Source organism: Scyliorhinus torazame, chromosome 12 (genome assembly GCF_047496885.1).
Source record: "Scyliorhinus torazame isolate Kashiwa2021f chromosome 12, sScyTor2.1, whole genome shotgun sequence".
In the NCBI taxonomy this organism is placed as follows: Eukaryota; Metazoa; Chordata; class Chondrichthyes; order Carcharhiniformes; family Scyliorhinidae; genus Scyliorhinus; species Scyliorhinus torazame.
Window position 1 is genome coordinate 222,397,589 of NC_092718.1, and position 27,754 is coordinate 222,425,342.

The 27,754-nt window shown below is 53.5% G+C and overlaps 1 protein-coding gene across 1 annotated transcript in view; it reads left to right on the plus strand.

Moving 5' to 3' along the window:
• The first annotated feature begins 1,628 nt into the window (after nt 1-1,628).
• The window catches only part of inpp5ka (inositol polyphosphate-5-phosphatase Ka), a 144,867-nt gene continuing 118,741 nt past the window's right edge, over nt 1,629-27,754 (plus strand). The window contains exon 1 of the mRNA XM_072469991.1: nt 1,629-1,745. The gene's annotated coding sequence lies outside the window, so the exon portion shown is untranslated. The remainder of the gene's footprint in view (nt 1,746-27,754) is intronic.

Genomic DNA, 27,754 nt, shown 5'->3' on the forward strand with positions numbered 1-27,754 from the left:
CCGCTGTGAAGCAACAGTGCTAACCATTGTGTTACCATGCCACGGTGTTATGAGGCATAGACACGGTGGATAGTCAGAGGCTTTTTCGAAGGGTGGTGGGGATGGGTTGGGGGTCTGGGGTGGTGCTGGGGTGGGATAGATGGGGGTGCGGTGGTGGGGGGAGGGGCGAGGAGGGTGTGGGAATGTGGAGGGTGGTGGGAAAAGATTGGCAGGGGGTTCTGGGGGGGGAGTGGTGGGCAGGGGGGTCTGGGGGGGGAGTGGTGGGCAGGGGGGGTCTGGGGGGGGGAGTGGTGGGCAGGGGGGGTCTGGGGGGGGAGTGGTGGGCAGGGGGGGTCTGGGGGGGGAGTGGTGGCAGGGGGGGTCTGGGGGGGGAGTGGTGGGCGGGGGGGTTCTGGGGGGGGGGGAGTGGTGGGCGGGGGGTTCTAGGGGGGGGGAGTGGTGGGCGGGGGGTTCTAGGGGGGGGAGTGGTGGGCGGGGGGTTCTGGGGGGGGGGAGTGGTGGGCGGGGGGTTCTAGGGGGGGGAGTGGTGGGCGGGGGGTTCTGGGGGGGGAGTGGTGGGCAGGGGGGGAGTGGTGGGCAGGGGGGGTCTGGGGGGGGAGTGGTGGGCAGGGGGGTCTGGGGGGGAGAGGTGGGTGGGAGGTCTGGGGGGGAGAGGTGGGTGGGGAGGTCTGGGGGGGGAGAGGTGGGTGGGGAGGTCTGGGGGGGGGAGTGGTGGGCAGGGGGGGTCTGGGGGGGGAGGGGGGGGTCTGGGGGGGGAGTGGTGGGCGGGGGGGGGAGTGGTGGGCGGGGGGGGAGTGGTGGGTGGGGAGGTCGGGGGGGGAGTGGTGGGTGGGGGAGGTCGGGGGGGGAGTGGTGGGTGGGGAGGTCGGGGGGGGGGAGTGGTGGGTGGGGAGGTCTGGGGGGGGGGGGAGTGGTGGGTGGGGAGGTCTGGGGGGGAGGTCTGGGGGGGGGGAGTGGTGGGTGGGGAGGTCTGGGGGGGGGGGGGAGTGGTGGGTGGGAGGTCTGGGGGGGGGGGAGTGGTGGGTGGGGAGGTCGGGGGGGGGGGAGTGGTGGGTGGGGAGGTCTGGGGGGGGGAGTGGTGGGTGGGGAGGTCGGGGGGGGGGGGAGTGGTGGGTGGGGAGGTCTGGGGGGGGGGGAGTGGTGGGTGGGGAGGTCTGGGGGGGGGGGAGTGGTGGGTGGGGAGGTCGGGGGGGGGGGGAGTGGTGGGTGGGGAGGTCTGGGGGGGGGAGTGGTGGGTGGGAGGTCTGGGGGGGGGGAGTGGTGGGTGGGGAGGTCTGGGGGGGGGGGAGGGTGGGCAGGGGGGGGTCTGGGGGGGAGTGGTGGGCAGGGGGGAGTGGTGGGTGGGGAGGTGGGGGGGGGGGAGTGGTGGGTGGGGAGGTGGGGGGGGGGAGTGGTGGGTGGGGAGGTCTGGGGGGGGGAGTGGTGGGCAGGGGGGGGTCTGGGGGGGGAGTGGTGGGCAGGGGGGGGTCTGGGGGGGGGGGTTGGGGGGGGGTGAACATTTGCAGCGCTATTTTCTCCGGGCAGGGCTGAGGCTTTTCATTGGCGGAGGGCGTGAGTCAGGTGACGCGCAGACAGCCAATGCGGGCCGGGGGCGGGGGTTCCGCGGTCACAACAAACGGGCGGCATAAAGGTCGGCGGAGGTGAGGGTGACCGTCCCCTTTAACCCGCCCCGGGGCCCATCCCTTTAAGCAGCAGCTCGGCGGCGGGAGAGAGACCGGCCCGGGGGCGCACAGCCGGACCCGCAGGTAAGGCGCTCCCAACACCGAGACCGGACTGTCCCCATCAAACACTCCCAGGACAGGTACAGCACGGGGTTAGATACAGAGTAAAGCTCCCTCTACACTGTCCCCATCAAACACTCCCAGGACAGGTACAGCACGGGGTTAGATACAGAGTAAAGCTCCCTCTACACTGTCCCCATCAAACACTCCCAGGACAGGTACAGCACGGGGTTAGATACAGAGTAAAGCTCCCTCTACACTGTCCCCATCAAACACTCCCAGGACAGGTACAACACGGGGTTAGATACAGAGTAAAGCTCCCTCTACACTGTCCCCATCAAACACTCCCAGGACAGGTACAGCACGGGGTTAGATACAGAGTAAAGCTCCTCTACACTGTCCCCATCAAACACTCCTAGGACAGGTACAGCACGGGGTTAGATACAGAGTAAAGCTCCCTCTACACTGTCCCCATCAAACACTCCCAGGACAGGTACAGCACGGGTTAGATACAGAGTAAAGCTCCCTCTACACTGTCCCCATCAAACACTCCCAGGACAGGTACAGCACGGGGTTAGATACAGAGTAAAGCTCCCTCTACACTGTCCCCATCAAACACTCCCAGGACAGGTACAGCACGGGTTAGATACAGAGTAAAGCTCCCTCTACACTGTCCCCATCAAACACTCCCAGGACAGGTACAGCACGGGTTAGATACAGAGTAAAGCTCCCTCTACACTGTCCGCATCAAACTCTCCCAGGACAGGAACAGCACGGGGTTAGATACAGAGTAAAGCTCCATCTACACTGTCCGCATCAAACTCTCCCAGGACAGGAACAGCACGGGGTTAGATACAGAGTAAAGCTCCCTCTACACTGTCCCCATCAAACACTCCCAGGACAGGTACAGCACGGGTTAGATACAGAGTAAAGCTCCCTCTACACTGTCCGCATCAAACTCTCCCAGGACAGGAACAGCACGGGGTTAGATACAGAGTAAAGCTCCATCTACACTGTCCGCATCAAACTCTCCCAGGACAGGAACAGCACGGGGTTAGATACAGAGTAAAGCTCCATCTATACTGTCCCCATCGAACACTCCCAGGACAGGTACAGCACGGGGTTAGATACAGAGTAAAGCTCCCTCTACACTGTCCCCATCAAACACTCCCAGGACAGGTACAGCACGGGGTTAGATACAGAGTAAAGCTCCCTCTACACTGCCCCATCAAACACTCCCAGGACAGGTACAGCACGGGGTTAGATACAGAGTAAAGCTCCCTCTACACTGTCCCCATCAAACACTCCCAGGACAGGTACAGCACGGGGTTAGATACAGAGTAAAGCTCCCTCTACACTGTCCCCATCAAACACTCCCAGGACAGGTACAGCACGGGGATAGATACAGAGTAAAGCTCTCTCTACACTGTCCCCATCAAACACTCCCAGGACAGGTACAGCACGGGGTTAGATACAGAGTAAAGCTCCCTCTACACTGTCCCCATCAAACACTCCCAGGACAGGTACAGCACGGGGTTAGATACAGAGTAAAGCTCCCTCTACACTGTCCCCATCAAACACTCCCAGGACAGGTACAGCACGGGGTTAGATACAGAGTAAAGCTCCCTCTACACTGTCCCCATCAAACACTCCCAGGACAGGTACAGCACGGGGTTAGATACAGAGTAAAGCTCCCTCTACACTGTCCCCATCAAACACTCCCAGGACAGGTACAGCACGGGGTTAGATACAGAGTAAAGCTCCCTCTACACTGTCCCCATCAAACACTCCCAGGACAGGTACAGCACGGGGTTAGATACAGAGTAAAGCTCCCTCTACACTGTCCCCATCAAACACTCCCAGGACAGGTACAGCACGGGGTTAGATACAGAGTAAAGCTCCCTCTACACTGTCCCCATCAAACACTCCCAGGACAGGTACAGCACGGGGTTAGATACAGAGTAAAGCTCCCTCTACACTGTCCCCATCAAACACTCCCAGGACAGGTACAGCACGGGGTTAGATACAGAGGAAAGCTCCCTCTACACTGTCCCCATCAAACACTCCCAGGACAGGTACAGCACGGGGTTAGATACAGAGGAAAGCTCCCTCTACACTGTCCCCATCAAACACTCCCAGGACAGGTACAGCACGGGGTTAGATACAGAGGAAAGCTCCCTCTACACTGTCCCCATCAAACACTCCCAGGACAGGTACAGCACGGGGTTAGATACAGAGTAAAGCTCCCTCTACACTGTCCCCATCAAACACTCCCAGGACAGGTACAGCACGGGGTTAGATACAGAGTAAAGCTCCCTCTACACTGTCTCCATCAAACACTCCCAGGACAGGTACAGCACGGGGTTAGATACAGAGTAAAGCTCCCTCTACACTGTCCCCATCAAACACTCCCATGACAGGTACAGCACGGGGTTAGATACAGAGTAAAGCTCACTCTACACTGTCCCCATCAAACACTCCCAGGACAGGTACAGCACGGGGTTAGAGACAGAGTAAAGCTCCCTCTACACTGTCCCCATCAAACACTCCCAGGACAGGTACAGCACGGGGTTAGATACAGAGTAAAGCTCCCTCTACACTGTCCCCATCAAACACTCCCAGGACAGGTACAGCACGGGGTTAGAGACAGAGTAAAGCTCACTCTACACTGTCCCCATCAAACACCCCCAGGACAGGTACAGCACGGGGTTAGATACAGAGTAAAGCTCCCTCTACACTGTCCCCATCAAACACTCCCAGGACAGGTACAGCACGGGGTTAGATACAGAGTAAAGCTCCCTCTACACTGTCCCCATCAAACACTCCCAGGACAGGTACAGCACGGGGTTAGATACAGAGTAAAGCTCCATCTACACTGTCCCCATCAAACACTCCCAGGACAGGTACAGCACGGGGTTAGATACAGAGTAAAGCTCCCTCTACACTGTCCGCATCAAACTCTCCCAGGACAGGAACAGCACGGGGTTAGATACAGAGTAAAGCTCCATCTACACTGTCCGCATCAAACTCTCCCAGGACAGGAACAGCACGGGGTTAGATACAGAGTAAAGCTCCATCTATACTGTCCCCATCGAACACTCCCAGGACAGGTACAGCACGGGGTTAGATACAGAGTAAAGCTCCCTCTACACTGTCCCCATCAAACACTCCCAGGACAGGTACAGCACGGGGTTAGATACAGAGTAAAGCTCCCTCTACACTGTCCCCATCAAACACTCCCAGGACAGGTACAGCACGGGGTTAGATACAGAGTAAAGCTCCCTCTACACTGTCCCCATCAAACACTCCCAGGACAGGTACAGCACGGGGTTAGATACAGAGTAAAGCTCCCTCTACACTGTCCCCATCAAACACTCCCAGGACAGGTACAGCACGGGGATAGATACAGAGTAAAGCTCTCTCTACACTGTCCCCATCAAACACTCCCAGGACAGGTACAGCACGGGGTTAGATACAGAGTAAAGCTCCCTCTACACTGTCCCCATCAAACACTCCCAGGACAGGTACAGCACGGGGTTAGATACAGAGTAAAGCTCCCTCTACACTGTCCCCATCAAACACTCCCAGGACAGGTACAGCACGGGGTTAGATACAGAGTAAAGCTCCCTCTACACTGTCCCCATCAAACACTCCCAGGACAGGTACAGCACGGGGTTAGATACAGAGTAAAGCTCCCTCTACACTGTCCCCATCAAACACTCCCAGGACAGGTACAGCACGGGGTTAGATACAGAGTAAAGCTCCCTCTACACTGTCCCCATCAAACACTCCCAGGACAGGTACAGCACGGGGTTAGATACAGAGTAAAGCTCCCTCTACACTGTCCCCATCAAACACTCCCAGGACAGGTACAGCACGGGGTTAGATACAGAGTAAAGCTCCCTCTACACTGTCCCCATCAAACACTCCCAGGACAGGTACAGCACGGGGTTAGATACAGAGTAAAGCTCCCTCTACACTGTCCCCATCAAACACTCCCAGGACAGGTACAGCACGGGGTTAGATACAGAGGAAAGCTCCCTCTACACTGTCCCCATCAAACACTCCCAGGACAGGTACAGCACGGGGTTAGATACAGAGGAAAGCTCCCTCTACACTGTCCCCATCAAACACTCCCAGGACAGGTACAGCACGGGGTTAGATACAGAGGAAAGCTCCCTCTACACTGTCCCCATCAAACACTCCCAGGACAGGTACAGCACGGGGTTAGATACAGAGTAAAGCTCCCTCTACACTGTCCCCATCAAACACTCCCAGGACAGGTACAGCACGGGGTTAGATACAGAGTAAAGCTCCCTCTACACTGTCTCCATCAAACACTCCCAGGACAGGTACAGCACGGGGTTAGATACAGAGTAAAGCTCCCTCTACACTGTCCCCATCAAACACTCCCATGACAGGTACAGCACGGGGTTAGATACAGAGTAAAGCTCACTCTACACTGTCCCCATCAAACACTCCCAGGACAGGTACAGCACGGGGTTAGAGACAGAGTAAAGCTCCCTCTACACTGTCCCCATCAAACACTCCCAGGACAGGTACAGCACGGGGTTAGATACAGAGTAAAGCTCCCTCTACACTGTCCCCATCAAACACTCCCAGGACAGGTACAGCACGGGGTTAGAGACAGAGTAAAGCTCACTCTACACTGTCCCCATCAAACACCCCCAGGACAGGTACAGCACGGGGTTAGATACAGAGTAAAGCTCCCTCTACACTGTCCCCATCAAACACTCCCAGGACAGGTACAGCACGGGGTTAGATACAGAGTAAAGCTCACTCTACACTGTCCCCATCAAACACTCCCAGGACAGGTACAGCACGGGGTTAGATACAGTGTAAAGCTCCCTCTACACTGTCCCCATCAAACACTCCCAGGGCAGGTGTAGCACGGGGATAGATACAGAGTAAAGCTCCCTCTACACTGTCCCCATCAAACACTCCCAGGACAGGTACAGCACGGGGTTAGATACAGAGTAAAGCTCCCTCTACACTGTCCCCATCAAACACTCCCATGACAGGTACAGCACGGGGTTAGATACAGAGTAAAGCTCCCTCTACACTGTCCCCATCAAACACTCCCAGGACAGGTACAGCACGGGGTTAGAGACAGAGTAAAGCTCCCTCTACACTGTCCCCATCAAACACTCCCAGGACAGGTACAGCACGGGGTTAGATACAGAGTAAAGCTCCCTCTACACTGTCCCCATCAAACACTCCCAGGACAGGTACAGCACGGGGTTAGAGACAGAGTAAAGCTCACTCTACACTGTCCCCATCAAACACCCCCAGGACAGGTACAGCACGGGGTTAGATACAGAGTAAAGCTCCCTCTACACTGTCCCCATCAAACACTCCCAGGACAGGTACAGCACGGGGTTAGATACAGAGTAAAGCTCCCTCTACACTGTCCCCATCAAACACTCCCATGACAGGTACAGCACGGGGTTAGATACAGAGTAAAGCTCCCTCTACACTGTCCCCATCAAACACTCCCAGGACAGGTACAGCACGGGGTTAGATACAGAGTAAAGCTCCCTCTACACTGTCCCCATCAAACACTCCCAGGACAGGTACAGCACGGGGTTAGATAGAGAGTAAAGCTCCCTCTACACTGTCCCCATCAAACACTCCCAGGACAGGTACAGCACGAGGTTAGATACAGTGTAAAGCTCCCTCTACACTGTCCCCATCAAACACTCCCAGGACAGGTACAGCACGGGGTTAGATACAGAGTAAAGCTCCCTCTACACTGTCCCCATCAAACACTCCCAGGACAGGTACAGCACGGGGATAGATACAGAGTAAAGCTCTCTCTACACTGTCCCCATCAAACACTCCCAGGACAGGTACAGCACGGGGTTAGATACAGAGTAAAGCTCCCCCTACACTGTCCCCATCAAACACTCCCAGGACAGGTACAGCACGGGGTTAGATACAGAGTAAAGCTCCCTCTACACTGTCCCCATCAAACACTCCCAGGACAGGTACAGCATGGGGTTAGATACAGAGTAAAGCTCCCTCTACACTGTCCCCATCAAACACTCCCAGGACAGGTACAGCACGGGGTTAGATACAGAGTAAAGCTCCCTCTACACTGTCCCCATCAAACACTCCCAGGACAGGTACAGCACGGGGATAGATACAGAGTAAAGCTCCCTCTACACTGTCCCCATCAAACACTCCCAGGACAGGTACAGCACGGGGTTAGATACAGAGTAAAGCTCCCTCTACACTGTCCCCATCAAACACTCCCAGGACAGGTACAGCACGGGGTTAGATACAGAGTAAAGCTCCCTCTACACTGTCCCCATCAAACACTCCCAGGACAGGTACAGCACGGGGTTAGATACAGAGTAAAGCTTCCTCTACACTGTCCCCATCAAACACTCCCAGGACAGGTACAGCACGGGGTTAGATACAGAGTAAAGCTCCCTCTACACTGTCCCCATCAAACACTCCCAGGACAGGTACAGCACGGGGTTAGATACAGAGTAAAGCTCCCTCTACACTGTCCCCATCAAACACTCCCAGGACAGGTACAGCACGGGGTTAGATACAGAGGAAAGCTCCCTCTACACTGTCCCCATCAAACACTCCCAGGACAGGTACAGCACGGGGTTAGATACAGAGGAAAGCTCCCTCTACACTGTCCCCATCAAACACTCCCAGGACAGGTACAGCACGGGGTTAGATACAGAGTAAAGCTCCCTCTACACTGTCCCCATCAAACACTCCCAGGACAGGTACAGCACGGGGTTAGATACAGAGTAAAGCTCCCTCTACACTGTCTCCATCAAACACTCCCAGGACAGGTACAGCACGGGGTTAGATACAGAGTAAAGCTCCCTCTACACTGTCCACATCAAACACTCCCAGGACAGGTACAGCACGGGGTTAGATACAGAGTAAAGCTCCCTCTACACTGTCCACATCAAACACTCCCAGGACAGGTACAGCACGGGGCTAGATACAGAGTAAAGCTCCCTCTACACTGTCCCCATCAAACACTCCCAGGACAGGTACAACACGGGGTTAGGTACAGAGTAAACTTCCCTCTACACTGTCCGCATCAAACACTCCCAGGACAGGTACAACACGGGGTTAGATACAGAGTAACGCTCCCTCTACACTGTCCCCATCAAACACTCCCAGGACAGGTACAGCACTGGGTTAGATACAGAGTAAAGCTCCCTCTACACTGTCCCCCATCAAACACTCCCAGGACAGGTACAGCACAGGGTTAGATACAGAGTAACGCTCCCTCTACACTGTCCCCATCAAACACTCCCAGGACAGGTACAGCACAGGGTTAGATACAGAGTAACGCTCCCTCTACACTGTCCCCATCAAACACTCCCAGGACAGGTACAGCATGGGGTTAGATACAGAGTAAAGCTCCCTCTACACTGTCCCCATCAAACACTCCCAGGACAGGTACAGCACAGGGTTAGATACAGAGTAACGCTCCCTCTACACTGTCCCCATCAAACACTCCCAGGACAGGTACAGCATGGGGTTAGATACAGAGTAAAGCTCCCTCTACACTGTCCCCATCAAACACTCCCAGGACAGGTACAGCACTGGGTTAGATACAGAGTAAAGCTCCATCTACACTGTCCCCATCAAACACTCCCAGGACAGGTACAGCACGGGGTTAGATACAGAGTAAAGCTCCCTCTACACTGTCCGCATCAAACTCTCCCAGGACAGGAACAGCACGGGGTTAGGTACAGAGTAAAGCTCCCTCTACACTGTCCCCATCAAACACTCCCAGGACAGGTACAGCACGGGGTTAGATACAGAGTAACGCTCCCTCTACACTGTCCCCATCAAACACTCCCAGGACAGGTACAGCATGGGGTTAGATACAGAGTAAACCTCCCTCTACACTGTCCCCATCAAACACTCCCAGGACAGGTACAGCACAGGGTTAGATACAGAGTAACGCTCCCTCTACACTGTCCCCATCAAACACTCCCAGGACAGGTACAGCATGGGGTTAGATACAGAGTAAAGCTCCCTCTACACTGTCCCCATCAAACACTCCCAGGACAGGTACAGCACGGGGTTAGATACAGAGTAAAGCTCCATCTACACTGTCCCCATCAAACACTCCCAGGACAGGTACAGCACGGGGTTAGATACAGAGTAAAGCTCCCTCTACACTGTCCGCATCAAACTCTCCCAGGACAGGAACAGCACGGGGTTAGATACAGAGTAAAGCTCCATCTACACTGTCCGCATCAAACTCTCCCAGGACAGGAACAGCACGGGGTTAGATACAGAGTAAAGCTCCATCTATACTGTCCCCATCGAACACTCCCAGGACAGGTACAGCACGGGGTTAGTTACAGAGTAAAGCTCCCTCTACACTGTCCCCATCAAACACTCCCAGGACAGGTACAGCACGGGGTTAGAAACAGAGTAAAGCTCCCTCTACACTGCCCCATCAAACACTCCCAGGACAGGTACAGCACGGGGTTAGATACAGAGTAAAGCTCCCTCTACACTGTCCCCATCAAACACTCCCAGGACAGGTACAGCACGGGGTTAGATACAGAGTAAAGCTCCCTCTACACTGTCCCCATCAAACACTCCCAGGACAGGTACAGCACGGGGATAGATACAGAGTAAAGCTCTCTCTACACTGTCCCCATCAAACACTCCCAGGACAGGTACAGCACGGGGTTAGATACAGAGTAAAGCTCCCTCTACACTGTCCCCATCAAACACTCCCAGGACAGGTACAGCACGGGGTTAGATACAGAGTAAAGCTCCCTCTACACTGTCCCCATCAAACACTCCCAGGACAGGTACAGCACGGGGTTAGATACAGAGTAAAGCTCCCTCTACACTGTCCCCATCAAACACTCCCAGGACAGGTACAGCACGGGGTTAGATACAGAGTAAAGCTCCCTCTACACTGTCCCCATCAAACTCTCCCAGGACAGGTACAGCACGGGGTTAGATACAGAGTAAAGCTCCCTCTACACTGTCCCCATCAAACTCTCCCAGGACAGGTACAGCACGGGGTTAGATACAGAGTAAAGCTCCCTCTACACTGTCCCCATCAAACACTCCCAGGACAGGTACAGCACGGGGTTAGATACAGAGTAACGCTCCCTCTACACTGTCCCCATCAAACACGCCCAGGAGAGGTACAGCACAGGGTTAGATACAGAGTAAAGCTCCCTCTACACTGTCCCCATCAAACACTCCCAGGACAGGTACAGCACGGGGTTAGATACAGAGTAAAGCTCCCTCTACACTGTCCCCATCAAACACTCCCAGGACAGGTACAGCACAGGGTTAGATACAGAGTAACGCTCCCTCTACACTGTCCCCATCAAACACTCCCAGGACAGGTACAGCATGGGGTTAGATACAGAGTAAACCTCCCTCTACACTGTCCCCATCAAACACTCCCAGGACAGGTACAGCACGGGGTTAGATACAGAGTAAAGCTCCCTCTACACTGTCCCCATCAAACACTCCCAGGACAGGTACAGCACGGGGTTAGATACAGAGTAAAGCTCCATCTACACTGTCCCCATCAAACACTCCCAGGACAGGTACAGCACGGGGTTAGATACAGAGTAAAGCTCCCTCTACACTGTCCGCATCAAACTCTCCCAGGACAGGAACAGCACGGGGTTAGATACAGAGTAAAGCTCCATCTACACTGTCCGCATCAAACTCTCCCAGGACAGGAACAGCACGGGGTTAGATACAGAGTAAAGCTCCATCTATACTGTCCCCATCGAACACTCCCAGGACAGGTACAGCACGGGGTTAGATACAGAGTAAAGCTCCCTCTACACTGTCCCCATCAAACACTCCCAGGACAGGTACAGCACGGGGTTAGATACAGAGTAAAGCTCCCTCTACACTGCCCCATCAAACACTCCCAGGACAGGTACAGCACGGGGTTAGATACAGAGTAAAGCTCCCTCTACACTGTCCCCATCAAACACTCCCAGGACAGGTACAGCACGGGGTTAGATACAGAGTAAAGCTCCCTCTACACTGTCCCCATCAAACACTCCCAGGACAGGTACAGCACGGGGATAGATACAGAGTAAAGCTCTCTCTACACTGTCCCCATCAAACACTCCCAGGACAGGTACAGCACGGGGTTAGATACAGAGTAAAGCTCCCTCTACACTGTCCCCATCAAACACTCCCAGGACAGGTACAGCACGGGGTTAGATACAGAGTAAAGCTCCCTCTACACTGTCCCCATCAAACACTCCCAGGACAGGTACAGCACGGGGTTAGATACAGAGTAAAGCTCCCTCTACACTGTCCCCATCAAACACTCCCAGGACAGGTACAGCACGGGGTTAGATACAGAGTAAAGCTCCCTCTACACTGTCCCCATCAAACACTCCCAGGACAGGTACAGCACGGGGTTAGATACAGAGTAAAGCTCCCTCTACACTGTCCCCATCAAACACTCCCAGGACAGGTACAGCACGGGGTTAGATACAGAGTAAAGCTCCCTCTACACTGTCCCCATCAAACACTCCCAGGACAGGTACAGCACGGGGTTAGATACAGAGTAAAGCTCCCTCTACACTGTCCCCATCAAACACTCCCAGGACAGGTACAGCACGGGGTTAGATACAGAGTAAAGCTCCCTCTACACTGTCCCCATCAAACACTCCCAGGACAGGTACAGCACGGGGTTAGATACAGAGGAAAGCTCCCTCTACACTGTCCCCATCAAACACTCCCAGGACAGGTACAGCACGGGGTTAGATACAGAGGAAAGCTCCCTCTACACTGTCCCCATCAAACACTCCCAGGACAGGTACAGCACGGGGTTAGATACAGAGGAAAGCTCCCTCTACACTGTCCCCATCAAACACTCCCAGGACAGGTACAGCACGGGGTTAGATACAGAGTAAAGCTCCCTCTACACTGTCCCCATCAAACACTCCCAGGACAGGTACAGCACGGGGTTAGATACAGAGTAAAGCTCCCTCTACACTGTCTCCATCAAACACTCCCAGGACAGGTACAGCACGGGGTTAGATACAGAGTAAAGCTCCCTCTACACTGTCCCCATCAAACACTCCCATGACAGGTACAGCACGGGGTTAGATACAGAGTAAAGCTCACTCTACACTGTCCCCATCAAACACTCCCAGGACAGGTACAGCACGGGGTTAGAGACAGAGTAAAGCTCCCTCTACACTGTCCCCATCAAACACTCCCAGGACAGGTACAGCACGGGGTTAGATACAGAGTAAAGCTCCCTCTACACTGTCCCCATCAAACACTCCCAGGACAGGTACAGCACGGGGTTAGAGACAGAGTAAAGCTCACTCTACACTGTCCCCATCAAACACCCCCAGGACAGGTACAGCACGGGGTTAGATACAGAGTAAAGCTCCCTCTACACTGTCCCCATCAAACACTCCCAGGACAGGTACAGCACGGGGTTAGATACAGAGTAAAGCTCACTCTACACTGTCCCCATCAAACACTCCCAGGACAGGTACAGCACGGGGTTAGATACAGTGTAAAGCTCCCTCTACACTGTCCCCATCAAACACTCCCAGGGCAGGTGTAGCACGGGGATAGATACAGAGTAAAGCTCCCTCTACACTGTCCCCATCAAACACTCCCAGGACAGGTACAGCACGGGGTTAGATACAGAGTAAAGCTCCCTCTACACTGTCCCCATCAAACACTCCCATGACAGGTACAGCACGGGGTTAGATACAGAGTAAAGCTCACTCTACACTGTCCCCATCAAACACTCCCAGGACAGGTACAGCACGGGGTTAGAGACAGAGTAAAGCTCCCTCTCCACTGTCCCCATCAAACACTCCCAGGACAGGTACAGCACGGGGTTAGATACAGAGTAAAGCTCCCTCTACACTGTCCCCATCAAACACTCCCAGGACAGGTACAGCACGGGGTTAGAGACAGAGTAAAGCTCACTCTACACTGTCCCCATCAAACACCCCCAGGACAGGTACAGCACGGGGTTAGATACAGAGTAAAGCTCCCTCTACACTGTCCCCATCAAACACTCCCAGGACAGGTACAGCACGGGGTTAGATACAGAGTAAAGCTCCCTCTACACTGTCCCCATCAAACACTCCCATGACAGGTACAGCACGGGGTTAGATACAGAGTAAAGCTCCCTCTACACTGTCCCCATCAAACACTCCCAGGACAGGTACAGCACGGGGTTAGATACAGAGTAAAGCTCCCTCTACACTGTCCCCATCAAACACTCCCAGGACAGGTACAGCACGGGGTTAGATAGAGAGTAAAGCTCCCTCTACACTGTCCCCATCAAACACTCCCAGGACAGGTACAGCACGAGGTTAGATACAGTGTAAAGCTCCCTCTACACTGTCCCCATCAAACACTCCCAGGACAGGTACAGCACGGGGTTAGATACAGAGTAAAGCTCCCTCTACACTGTCCCCATCAAACACTCCCAGGACAGGTACAGCACGGGGATAGATACAGAGTAAAGCTCTCTCTACACTGTCCCCATCAAACACTCCCAGGACAGGTACAGCACGGGGTTAGATACAGAGTAAAGCTCCCCCTACACTGTCCCCATCAAACACTCCCAGGACAGGTACAGCACGGGGTTAGATACAGAGTAAAGCTCCCTCTACACTGTCCCCATCAAACACTCCCAGGACAGGTACAGCATGGGGTTAGATACAGAGTAAAGCTCCCTCTACACTGTCCCCATCAAACACTCCCAGGACAGGTACAGCACGGGGTTAGATACAGAGTAAAGCTCCCTCTACACTGTCCCCATCAAACACTCCCAGGACAGGTACAGCACGGGGATAGATACAGAGTAAAGCTCCCTCTACACTGTCCCCATCAAACACTCCCAGGACAGGTACAGCACGGGGTTAGATACAGAGTAAAGCTCCCTCTACACTGTCCCCATCAAACACTCCCAGGACAGGTACAGCACGGGGTTAGATACAGAGTAAAGCTCCCTCTACACTGTCCCCATCAAACACTCCCAGGACAGGTACAGCACGGGGTTAGATACAGAGTAAAGCTTCCTCTACACTGTCCCCATCAAACACTCCCAGGACAGGTACAGCACGGGGTTAGATACAGAGTAAAGCTCCCTCTACACTGTCCCCATCAAACACTCCCAGGACAGGTACAGCACGGGGTTAGATACAGAGTAAAGCTCCCTCTACACTGTCCCCATCAAACACTCCCAGGACAGGTACAGCACGGGGTTAGATACAGAGGAAAGCTCCCTCTACACTGTCCCCATCAAACACTCCCAGGACAGGTACAGCACGGGGTTAGATACAGAGGAAAGCTCCCTCTACACTGTCCCCATCAAACACTCCCAGGACAGGTACAGCACGGGGTTAGATACAGAGTAAAGCTCCCTCTACACTGTCCCCATCAAACACTCCCAGGACAGGTACAGCACGGGGTTAGATACAGAGTAAAGCTCCCTCTACACTGTCTCCATCAAACACTCCCAGGACAGGTACAGCACGGGGTTAGATACAGAGTAAAGCTCCCTCTACACTGTCCCCATCAAACACTCCCATGACAGGTACAGCACGGGGTTAGATACAGAGTAAAGCTCACTCTACACTGTCCCCATCAAACACTCCCAGGACAGGTACAGCACGGGGTTAGAGACAGAGTAAAGCTCCCTCTACACTGTCCCCATCAAACACTCCCAGGACAGGTACAGCACGGGGTTAGATACAGAGTAAAGCTCCCTCTACACTGTCCCCATCAAACACTCCCAGGACAGGTACAGCACGGGGTTAGAGACAGAGTAAAGCTCACTCTACACTGTCCCCATCAAACACTCCCAGGACAGGTACAGCACGGGGTTAGATACAGAGTAAAGCTCCCTCTACACTGTCCCCATCAAACACCCCCAGGACAGGTACAGCACGGGGTTAGATACAGAGTAAAGCTCCCTCTACACTGTCCCCATCAAACACTCCCAGGACAGGTACAGCACGGGGTTAGATACAGAGTAAAGCTCACTCTACACTGTCCCCATCAAACACTCCCAGGACAGGTACAGCACGGGGTTAGATACAGTGTAAAGCTCCCTCTACACTGTCCCCATCAAACACTCCCATGACAGGTACAGCACGGGGTTAGATACAGAGTAAAGCTCACTCTACACTGTCCCCATCAAACACTCCCAGGACAGGTACAGCACGGGGTTAGAGACAGAGTAAAGCTCCCTCTACACTGTCCCCATCAAACACTCCCAGGACAGGTACAGCACGGGGTTAGATACAGAGTAAAGCTCCCTCTACACTGTCCCCATCAAACACTCCCAGGACAGGTACAGCACGGGGTTAGAGACAGAGTAAAGCTCACTCTACACTGTTACCATCAAACACCCCCAGGACAGGTACAGCACGGGGTTAGATACAGAGTAAAGCTCCCTCTACACTGTCCCCATCAAACACTCCCAGGACAGGTACAGCACGGGGTTAGATACAGAGTAAAGCTCCCTCTACACTGTCCCCATCAAACACTCCCAGGACAGGTACAGCACGGGGTTAGATACAGAGTAAAGCTCCCTCTACACTGTCCCCATCAAACACTCCCAGGACAGGTACAGCACAGGGTTAGATACAGAGTAAAGCTCCCTCTACACTGTCCCCATCAAACACTCCCAGGACAGGTACAGCACGGGGTTAGATACAGAGGAAAGCTCCCTCTACACTGTCCCCATCAAACACTCCCAGGACAGGTACAGCACGGGGTTAGATACAGAGGAAAGCTCCCTCTACACTGTCCCCATCAAACACTCCCAGGACAGGTACAGCACGGGGTTAGATACAGAGTAAAGCTCCCTCTACACTGTCCCCATCAAACACTCCCAGGACAGGTACAGCACGGGGTTAGATACAGAGTAAAGCTCCCTCTACACTGTCTCCATCAAACACTCCCAGGACAGGTACAGCACGGGGTTAGATACAGAGTAAAGCTCCCTCTACACTGTCCCCATCAAACACTCCCATGACAGGTACAGCACGGGGTTAGATACAGAGTAAAGCTCACTCTACACTGTCCCCATCAAACACTCCCAGGACAGGTACAGCACGGGGTTAGAGACAGAGTAAAGCTCCCTCTACACTGTCCCCATCAAACACTCCCAGGACAGGTACAGCACGGGGTTAGATACAGAGTAAAGCTCCCTCTACACTGTCCCCATCAAACACTCCCAGGACAGGTACAGCACGGGGTTAGAGACAGAGTAAAGCTCACTCTACACTGTCCCCATCAAACACCCCCAGGACAGGTACAGCACGGGGTTAGATACAGAGTAAAGCTCCCTCTACACTGTCCCCATCAAACACTCCCAGGACAGGTACAGCACGGGGTTAGATACAGAGTAAAGCTCACTCTACACTGTCCCCATCAAACACTCCCAGGACAGGTACAGCACGGGGTTAGATACAGTGTAAAGCTCCCTCTACACTGTCCCCATCAAACACTCCCAGGACAGGTACAGCACAGGGTTAGATACAGAGTAAAGCTCCCTCTACACTGTCCCCATCAAACACTCCCAGGACAGGTACAGCACGGGGTTAGATACAGAGGAAAGCTCCCTCTACACTGTCCCCATCAAACACTCCCAGGACAGGTACAGCACGGGGTTAGATACAGAGGAAAGCTCCCTCTACACTGTCCCCATCAAACACTCCCAGGACAGGTACAGCACGGGGTTAGATACAGAGTAAAGCTCCCTCTACACTGTCCCCATCAAACACTCCCAGGACAGGTACAGCACGGGGTTAGATACAGAGTAAAGCTCCCTCTACACTGTCTCCATCAAACACTCCCAGGACAGGTACAGCACGGGGTTAGATACAGAGTAAAGCTCCCTCTACACTGTCCCCATCAAACACTCCCATGACAGGTACAGCACGGGGTTAGATACAGAGGAAAGCTCCCTCTACACTGTCCCCATCAAACACTCCCAGGACAGGTACAGCACGGGGTTAGATACAGAGTAAAGCTCCCTCTACACTGTCCCCATCAAACACTCCCAGGACAGGTACAGCACGGGGTTAGATACAGAGTAAAGCTCACTCTACACTGTCCCCATCAAACACTCCCAGGACAGGTACAGCACGGGGTTAGATACAGTGTAAAGCTCCCTCTACACTGTCCCCATCAAACACTCCCAGGGCAGGTGTAGCACGGGGATAGATACAGAGTAAAGCTCCCTCTACACTGTCCCCATCAAACACTCCCAGGACAGGTACAGCACGGGGTTAGATACAGTGTAAAGCTCCCTCTACACTGTCCCCATCAAACACTCCCAGGGCAGGTGTAGCACGGGGTTAGATACAGAGTAAAGCTCCCTCTACACTGTCCCCATCAAACACTCCCAGGACAGGTACAGCACGGGGTTAGATACAGTGTAAAGCTCCCTCTACACTGTCCCCATCAAACACTCCCAGGACAGGTACAGCACGGGGATAGATACAGAGTAAAGCTCCCTCTACACTGTCCCCATCAAACACTCCCAGGACAGGTACAGCACGGCGTTAGATACAGAGTAAAGCTCCCTCTACACTGTCCCCATCAAACACTCCCAGGACAGGTACAGCACGGGGTTAGATACAGAGTAAAGCTCCCTCTACACTGTCCCCATCAAACACTCCCAGGACAGGTACAGCACGGGGTTAGATACAGAGTAAAGCTCCCTCTACACTGTCCCCATCAAACACTCCCAGGACAGGTACAGCACGGGGTTAGATACAGAGTAAAGCTCCCTCTACACTGTCCCCATCAAACACTCCCAGGACAGGTACAGCACGGGGATAGATACAGAGTAAAGCTCCCTCTACACTGTCCCCATCAAACACTCCCAGGACAGGTACAGCACGGCGTTAGATACAGAGTAAAGCTCCCTCTACACTGTCCCCATCAAACACTCCCAGGACAGGTACAGCACGGGGTTAGATACAGAGTAAAGCTCCCTCTACACTGTCCCCATCAAACACTCCCAGGACAGGTACAGCACGGGGTTAGATACAGAGTAAAGCTCCCTCTACACTGTCCCCATCAAACACTCCCAGGACAGGTACAGCACGGGGTTAGATACAGAGGAAAGCTCCCTCTACACTGTCCCCATCAAACACTCCCAGGACAGGTACAGCACGGGGTTAGATACAGAGTAAAGCTCCCTCTACACTGTCCCCATCAAACACTCCCAGGACAGGTACAGCATGGGGTTAGATACAGAGTAAAGCTCCCTCTACACTGTCCCCATCAAACACTCCCAGGACAGGTACAGCACGGGGTTAGATACAGAGTAAAGCTCCCTCTACACTGTCCCCATCAAACACTCCCAGGACAGGTCCACCACAGGGTTAGACACAGAGTAAAGCTCCCTCTACACTGTCCCCATCAAACACTCCCAGGACAGGTACAGCACGGGGTTAGATACAGAGTAAAGCTCCCTCTACACTGTCCCCATCAAACACTCCCAGGACAGGTACAGCACGGGGTTAGATACAGAGTAAAGCTCCCTCTACACTGCCCCCATCAAACACTCCCAGGACAGGTACAGCACGGGGTTAGATACAGAGTAAAGCTCCCACTACACTGTCCCCATCAAACACTCCCAGGACAGGTACAGCACGGGGTTAGATACAGAGTAAAGCTCCCTCTACACTGTCCCCATCAAACACTCCCAGGACAGGTACAGCACGGGGTTAGATACAGAGTAAAGCTCCCTCTACACTGTCCCCATCAAACACTCCCAGGACAGGTACAGCACGGGGTTAGATAAAGAGTAAAGCTCCCTCTACACTGTCCCCATCAAACACGCCCAGGACAGGTACAGCACGGGGTTAGAGACAGAGTAAAGCTCACTCTACACTGTCCCCATCAAACACCCCCAGGACAGGTACAGCACGGGGTTAGATACAGAGTAAAGCTCCCTCTACACTGTCCCCATCAAACACTCCCAGGACAGGTACAGCACGGGGTTAGATACAGAGTAAAGCTCACTCTACACTGTCCCCATCAAACACTCCCAGGACAGGTACAGCACGGGGTTAGATACAGTGTAAAGCTCCCTCTACACTGTCCCCATCAAACACTCCCAGGGCAGGTGTAGCACGGGGATAGATACAGAGTAAAGCTCCCTCTACACTGTCCCCATCAAACACTCCCAGGACAGGTACAGCACGGGGTTAGATACAGAGTAAAGCTCACTCTACACTGTCCCCATCAAACACTCCCAGGACAGGTACAGCACGGGGTTAGATACAGTGTAAAGCTCCCTCTACACTGTCCCCATCAAACACTCCCAGGGCAGGTGTAGCACGGGGATAGATACAGAGTAAAGCTCCCTCTACACTGTCCCCATCAAACACTCCCAGGACAGGTACAGCACGGGGTTAGATACAGTGTAAAGCTCCCTCTACACTGTCCCCATCAAACACTCCCAGGGCAGGTGTAGCACGGGGTTAGATACAGAGTAAAGCTCCCTCTACACTGTCCCCATCAAACACTCCCAGGACAGGTACAGCACTGGGTTAGATACAGTGTAAAGCTCCCTCTACACTGTCCCCATCAAACACTCCCAGGACAGGTACAGCACGGGGATAGATACAGAGTAAAGCTCCCTCTACACTGTCCCCATCAAACACTCCCAGGACAGGTACAGCACGGCGTTAGATACAGAGTAAAGCTCCCTCTACACTGTCCCCATCAAACACTCCCAGGACAGGTACAGCACGGGGTTAGATACAGAGTAAAGCTCCCTCTACACTGTCCCCATCAAACACTCCCAGGACAGGTACAGCACGGGGTTAGATACAGAGTAAAGCTCCCTCTACACTGTCCCCATCAAACACTCCCAGGACAGGTACAGCATGGGGTTAGATACAGAGTAAAGCTCCCTCTACACTGTCCCCATCAAACACTCCCAGGACAGGTACAGCACGGGGTTAGATACAGAGTAAAGCTCCCTCTACACTGTCCCCATCAAACACTCCCAGGACAGGTACAGCACGGGGTTAGATACAGAGTAAAGCTCCCTCTACACTGTCCCCATCAAACACTCCCAGGACAGGTACAGCACGGGGTTAGATACAGAGGAAAGCTCCCTCTACACTGTTCCCATCAAACACTCCCAGGACAGGTACAGCACGGGGTTAGATACAGAGTAAAGCTCCCTCTACACTGTCCCCATCAAACACTCCCAGGACAGGTACAGCATGGGGTTAGATACAGAGTAAAGCTCCCTCTACACTGTCCCCATCAAACACTCCCAGGACAGGTACAGCACGGGGTTAGATACAGAGTAAAGCTCCCTCTACACTGTCCCCATCAAACACTCCCAGGACAGGTCCACCACTGGGTTAGACACAGAGTAAAGCTCCCTCTACACTGTCCCCATCAAACACTCCCAGGACAGGTACAGCACGGGGTTAGATACAGAGTAAAGCTCCCTCTACACTGTCCCCATCAAACACTCCCAGGACAGGTACAGCACGGGGTTAGATACAGAGTAAAGCTCCCTCTACACTGCCCCCATCAAACACTCCCAGGACAGGTACAGCACGGGGTTAGATACAGAGTAAAGCTCCCACTACACTGTCCCCATCAAACACTCCCAGGACAGGTACAGCACGGGGTTAGATACAGAGTAAAGCTCCCTCTACACTGTCCCCATCAAACACTCCCAGGACAGGTACAGCACGGGGTTAGATACAGAGTAAAGCTCACTCTACACTGTCCCCATCAAACACTCCCAGGACAGGTACAGCACGGGGTTAGATACAGTGTAAAGCTCCCTCTACACTGTCCCCATCAAACACTCCCAGGGCAGGTGTAGCACGGGGATAGATACAGAGTAAAGCTCCCTCTACACTGTCCCCATCAAACACTCCCAGGACAGGTACAGCACGGGGTTAGATACAGAGTAAAGCTCACTCTACACTGTCCCCATCAAACACTCCCAGGACAGGTACAGCACGGGGTTAGATACAGTGTAAAGCTCCCTCTACACTGTCCCCATCAAACACTCCCAGGGCAGGTGTAGCACGGGGATAGATACAGAGTAAAGCTCCCTCTACACTGTCCCCATCAAACACTCCCAGGACAGGTACAGCACGGGGTTAGATACAGTGTAAAGCTCCCTCTACACTGTCCCCATCAAACACTCCCAGGGCAGGTGTAGCACGGGGTTAGATACAGAGTAAAGCTCCCTCTACACTGTCCCCATCAAACACTCCCAGGACAGGTACAGCACGGGGTTAGATACAGTGTAAAGCTCCCTCTACACTGTCCCCATCAAACACTCCCAGGACAGGTACAGCACGGGGATAGATACAGAGTAAAGCTCCCTCTACACTGTCCCCATCAAACACTCCCAGGACAGGTACAGCACGGCGTTAGATACAGAGTAAAGCTCCCTCTACACTGTCCCCATCAAACACTCCCAGGACAGGTACAGCACGGGGTTAGATACAGAGTAAAGCTCCCTCTACACTGTCCCCATCAAACACTCCCAGGACAGGTACAGCACGGGGTTAGATACAGAGTAAAGCTCCCTCTACACTGTCCCCATCAAACACTCCCAGGACAGGTACAGCATGGGGTTAGATACAGAGTAAAGCTCCCTCTACACTGTCCCCATCAAACACTCCCAGGACAGGTACAGCACGGGGTTAGATACAGAGTAAAGCTCCCTCTACACTGTCCCCATCAAACACTCCCAGGACAGGTACAGCACGGGGTTAGATACAGAGTAAAGCTCCCTCTACACTGTCCCCATCAAACACTCCCAGGACAGGTACAGCACGGGGTTAGATACAGAGGAAAGCTCCCTCTACACTGTCCCCATCAAACACTCCCAGGACAGGTACAGCACGGGGTTAGATACAGAGTAAAGCTCCCTCTACACTGTCCCCATCAAACACTCCCAGGACAGGTACAGCATGGGGTTAGATACAGAGTAAAGCTCCCTCTACACTGTCCCCATCAAACACTCCCAGGACAGGTACAGCACGGGGTTAGATACAGAGTAAAGCTCCCTCTACACTGTCCCCATCAAACACTCCCAGGACAGGTCCACCACTGGGTTAGACACAGAGTAAAGCTCCCTCTACACTGTCCCCATCAAACACTCCCAGGACAGGTACAGCACGGGGTTAGATACAGAGTAAAGCTCCCTCTACACTGTCCCCATCAAACACTCCCAGGACAGGTACAGCACGGGGTTAGATACAGAGTAAAGCTCCCTCTACACTGCCCCCATCAAACACTCCCAGGACAGGTACAGCACGGGGTTAGATACAGAGTAAAGCTCCCACTACACTGTCCCCATCAAACACTCCCAGGACAGGTACAGCACGGGGTTAGATACAGAGTAAAGCTCCCTCTACACTGTCCCCATCAAACACTCCCAGGACAGGTACAGCACGGGGTTAGATACAGAGTAAAGCTCCCTCTACACTGTCCCCATCAAACACTCCCAGGACAGGTACAGCACGGGGTTAGATAAAGAGTAAAGCTCCCTCTACACTGTCCCCATCAAACACGCCCAGGACAGGTACAGCACGGGGTTAGATTCAGAGTAAAGCTCCCTCTACACTGTCCCCATCAAACACTCCCAGGACAGGTACAGCACGGCGTTAGATACAGGGTAAAGCTCCCTCTACACTGTCCCCATCAAACACTCCCAGGACAGGTACAGCACGGCGTTAGATACAGAGTAAAGCTCCCTCTACACTGTCCCCATCAAACACGCCCAGGACAGGTACAGCACGGGGTTAGATACAGAGTAAAGCTCCCCCTACACTGTCCCCATCAAACACTCCCAGGACAGGTACAGCACGGGGTTAGATACAGAGTAAAGCTCCCCCTACACTGTCCCCATCAAACACTCCCAGGACAGGTACAGCACGGGGTTAGATACAGAGTAAAGCTCCCCCTACACTGTCCCCATCAAACACTCCCAGGACAGGTACAGCACGGCGTTAGATACAGAGTAAAGCTCCCCCTACACTGTCCCCATCAAACACTCCCAGGACAGGTACAGCACGGGGTTAGATACAGAGTAAAGCTCCCCCTACACTGTCCCCATCAAACACTCCCAGGACAGGTACAGCACGGGGTTAGATACAGAGTAAAGCTCCCTCTACACTGTCCCCATCAAACACTCCCAGGACAGGTACAGCACGGGGTTAGATACAGAGTAAAGCTCCCTCTACACTGTCCCCATCAAACACTCCCAGGACAGGTACAGCACGGGTTAGATACAGAGTAAAGCTCCCTCTACACTGTCCCCATCAAACACTCCCAGGACAGGTACAGCACGGGGTTAGATACAGAGTAAAGCTCCCTCTACACTGTCCCCATCAAACACTCCCAGGACAGGTACAGCACGGGGATAGATACAGAGTAAAGCTCCCTCTACACTGTCCCCATCAAACACTCCCAGGACAGGTACAGCACGGCGTTAGATACAGAGTAAAGCTCTCTCTACACTGTCCCCATCAAACACTCCCAGGACAGGTACAGCACGGGGTTAGATACAGAGTAAAGCTCCCTCTACACTGTCCCCATCAAACACTCCCAGGACAGGTACAGCACGGGGTTAGATACAGAGTAAAGCTCCCTCTACACTGTCCCCATCAAACACTCCCAGGACAGGTACAGCATGGGGTTAGATACAGAGTAAAGCTCCCTCTACACTGTCCCCATCAAACACTCCCAGGACAGGTACAGCACGGGGTTAGATACAGAGTAAAGCTCCCTCTACACTGTCCCCATCAAACACTCCCAGGACAGGTACAGCACGGGGATAGATATAGAGTAAAGCTCCCTCTACACTGTCCCCATCAAACACTCCCAGGACAGGTACAGCACGGGGTTAGATACAGAGTAAAGCTCCCTCTACACTGTCCCCATCAAACACTCCCAGGACAGGTACAGCATGGGGTTAGATACAGAGTAAAGCTCCCTCTACACTGTCCCCATCAAACACTCCCAGGACAGGTACAGCACGGGGTTAGATACAGAGTAAAGCTCCCTCTACACTGTCCCCATCAAACACTCCCAGGACAGGTACAGCACGGGGTTAGATACAGAGTAAAGCTCCCTCTACACTGTCCCCATCAAACACTCCCAGGACAGCTACAGCACGGGGTTAGATACAGAGTAAAGCTCCCTCTACACTGTCCCCATCAAACACTCCCAGGACAGGTACAGCATGGGGTTAGATACAGAGTAAAGCTCCCTCTACACTGTCCCCATCAAACACTCCCAGGACAGGTACAGCACGGGGTTAGATACAGAGTAAAGCTCCCTCTACACTGTCCCCATCAAACACTCCCAGGACAGGTACAGCACGGGGTTAGATACAGAGTAAAGCTCCCTCTACACTGTCCCCATCAAACACTCCCAGGACAGGTACAGCACGGGGTTAGATACAGAGGAAAGCTCCCTCTACACTGTCCCCATCAAACACTCCCAGGACAGGTACAGCACGGGGTTAGATACAGAGTAAAGCTCCCTCTACACTGTCCCCATCAAACACTCCCAGGACAGGTACAGCATGGGGTTAGATACAGAGTAAAGCTCCCTCTACACTGTCCCCATCAAACACTCCCAGGACAGGTACAGCACGGGGTTAGATACAGAGTAAAGCTCCCTCTACACTGTCCCCATCAAACACTCCCAGGACAGGTATAGCACTGGGTTAGATACAGAGTAAAGCTCCCTCTACACTGTCCCCATCAAACACTCCCAGGACAGGTCCACCACAGGGTTAGACACAGAGTAAAGCTCCCTCTACACTGTCCCCATCAAACACTCCCAGGACAGGTACAGCACGGGGTTAGATACAGAGTAAAGCTCCCTCTACACTGTCCCCATCAAACACTCCCAGGACAGGTACAGCACGGGGTTAGATACAGAGTAAAGCTCCCTCTACACTGCCCCCATCAAACACTCCCAGGACAGGTACAGCACGGGGTTAGATACAGAGTAAAGCTCCCACTACACTGTCCCCATCAAACACTCCCAGGACAGGTACAGCACGGGGTTAGATACAGAGTAAAGCTCCCTCTACACTGTCCCCATCAAACACTCCCAGGACAGGTACAGCACGGGGTTAGATACAGAGTAAATCTCCCTCTACACTGTCCCCATCAAACACTCCCAGGACAGGTACAGCACGGGGTTAGATAAAGAGTAAAGCTCCCTCTACACTGTCCCCATCAAACACGCCCAGGACAGGTACAGCACGGGGTTAGATTCAGAGTAAAGCTCCCTCTACACTGTCCCCATCAAACACTCCCAGGACAGGTACAGCACGGCGTTAGATACAGGGTAAAGCTCCCTCTACACTGTCCCCATCAAACACTCCCAGGACAGGTACAGCACGGCGTTAGATACAGAGTAAAGCTCCCTCTACACTGTCCCCATCAAACACGCCCAGGACAGGTACAGCACGGGGTTAGATACAGAGTAAAGCTCCCTCTACACTGTCCCCATCAAACACTCCCAGGACAGGTACAGCACGGGGTTAGATACAGAGTAAAGCTCCCTCTACACTGTCCCCATCAAACACTCCCAGGACAGGTACAGCACGGCGTTAGATACAGAGCAAAACTCCCTCTACACTGTCCCCATCAAACACTCCCAGGACAGGTACAGCACGGGGTTAGATACAGAGTAAAGCTCCCTCTACACTGTCCCCATCAAACACTCCCAGGACAGGTACAGCACGGGGTTAGATACAGAGTAAAGCTCCCTCTACACTGTCCCCATCAAACACTCCCAGGACAGGTACAGCACGGGGTTAGATACAGAGTAAAGCTCCCTCTACACTGTCCCCATCAAACACTCCCAGGACAGGTACAGCACGGGGTTAGATACAGAGTAAAGCTCCCTCTACACTGTCCCCATCAGACACTCCCAGGACAGGTACAGCACGGGGTTAGATACAGAGTAAAGCTCCCTCTACACTGTCCCCATCAAACACTCCCAGGACAGGTATAGCACTGGGTTAGATACAGAGTAAAGCTCCCTCTGCACTGTCCCCATCAAACACTCCCAGGACAGGTCCACCACAGGGTTAGACACAGAGTAAAGCTCCCTCTACACTGTCCCCATCAAACACTCCCAGGACAGGTACAGCACGGGGTTAGATACAGAGTAAAGCTCCCTCTACACTGTCCCCATCAAACACTCCCAGGACAGGTACAGCACGGGGTTAGATACAGAGTAAAGCTCCCTCTACACTGCCCCCATCACACACTCCCAGGACAGGTACAGCACGGGGTTAGATACAGAGTAAAGCTCCCACTACACTGTCCCCATCAAACACTCCCAGGACAGGTACAGCACGGGGTTAGATACAGAGTAAAGCTCCCTCTACACTGTCCCCATCAAACACTCCCAGGACAGGTACAGCACGGGGTTAGATACAGAGTAAAGCTCCCTCTACACTGTCCCCATCAAACACTCCCAGGACAGGTACAGCACGGGGTTAGATACAGAGTAAAGCTCCCTCTACACTGTCCCCATCAAACACTCCCAGGACAGGTCCACCACAGGGTTAGACACAGAGTAAAGCTCCCTCTACACTGTCCCCATCAAACACTCCCAGGACAGGTACAGCACGGGGTTAGATACAGAGTAAAGCTCCCTCTACACTGTCCCTATCAAACACTCCCAGGACAGGTACAGCACAGGGTTAGATACAGAGTAAAGCTCCATCTACACTGTCCCCATCAAACACTCCCAGGACAGGTACAGCACGGGGTTAGATACAGAGTAAAGCTCCCTCTACACTGTCCCCATCAAACACTCCCAGGACAGGTACAGCACGGGGTTAGATACAGAGTAAAGCTCCATCTACACTGTCCACATCAAACACTCCCAGACCAGGTACAGCACGGGGTTAGATACAGAGTAAAGCTCCATCTACACTGTCCCCATCAAACACTCCCAGGACAGGTACAGCACGGGGTTAG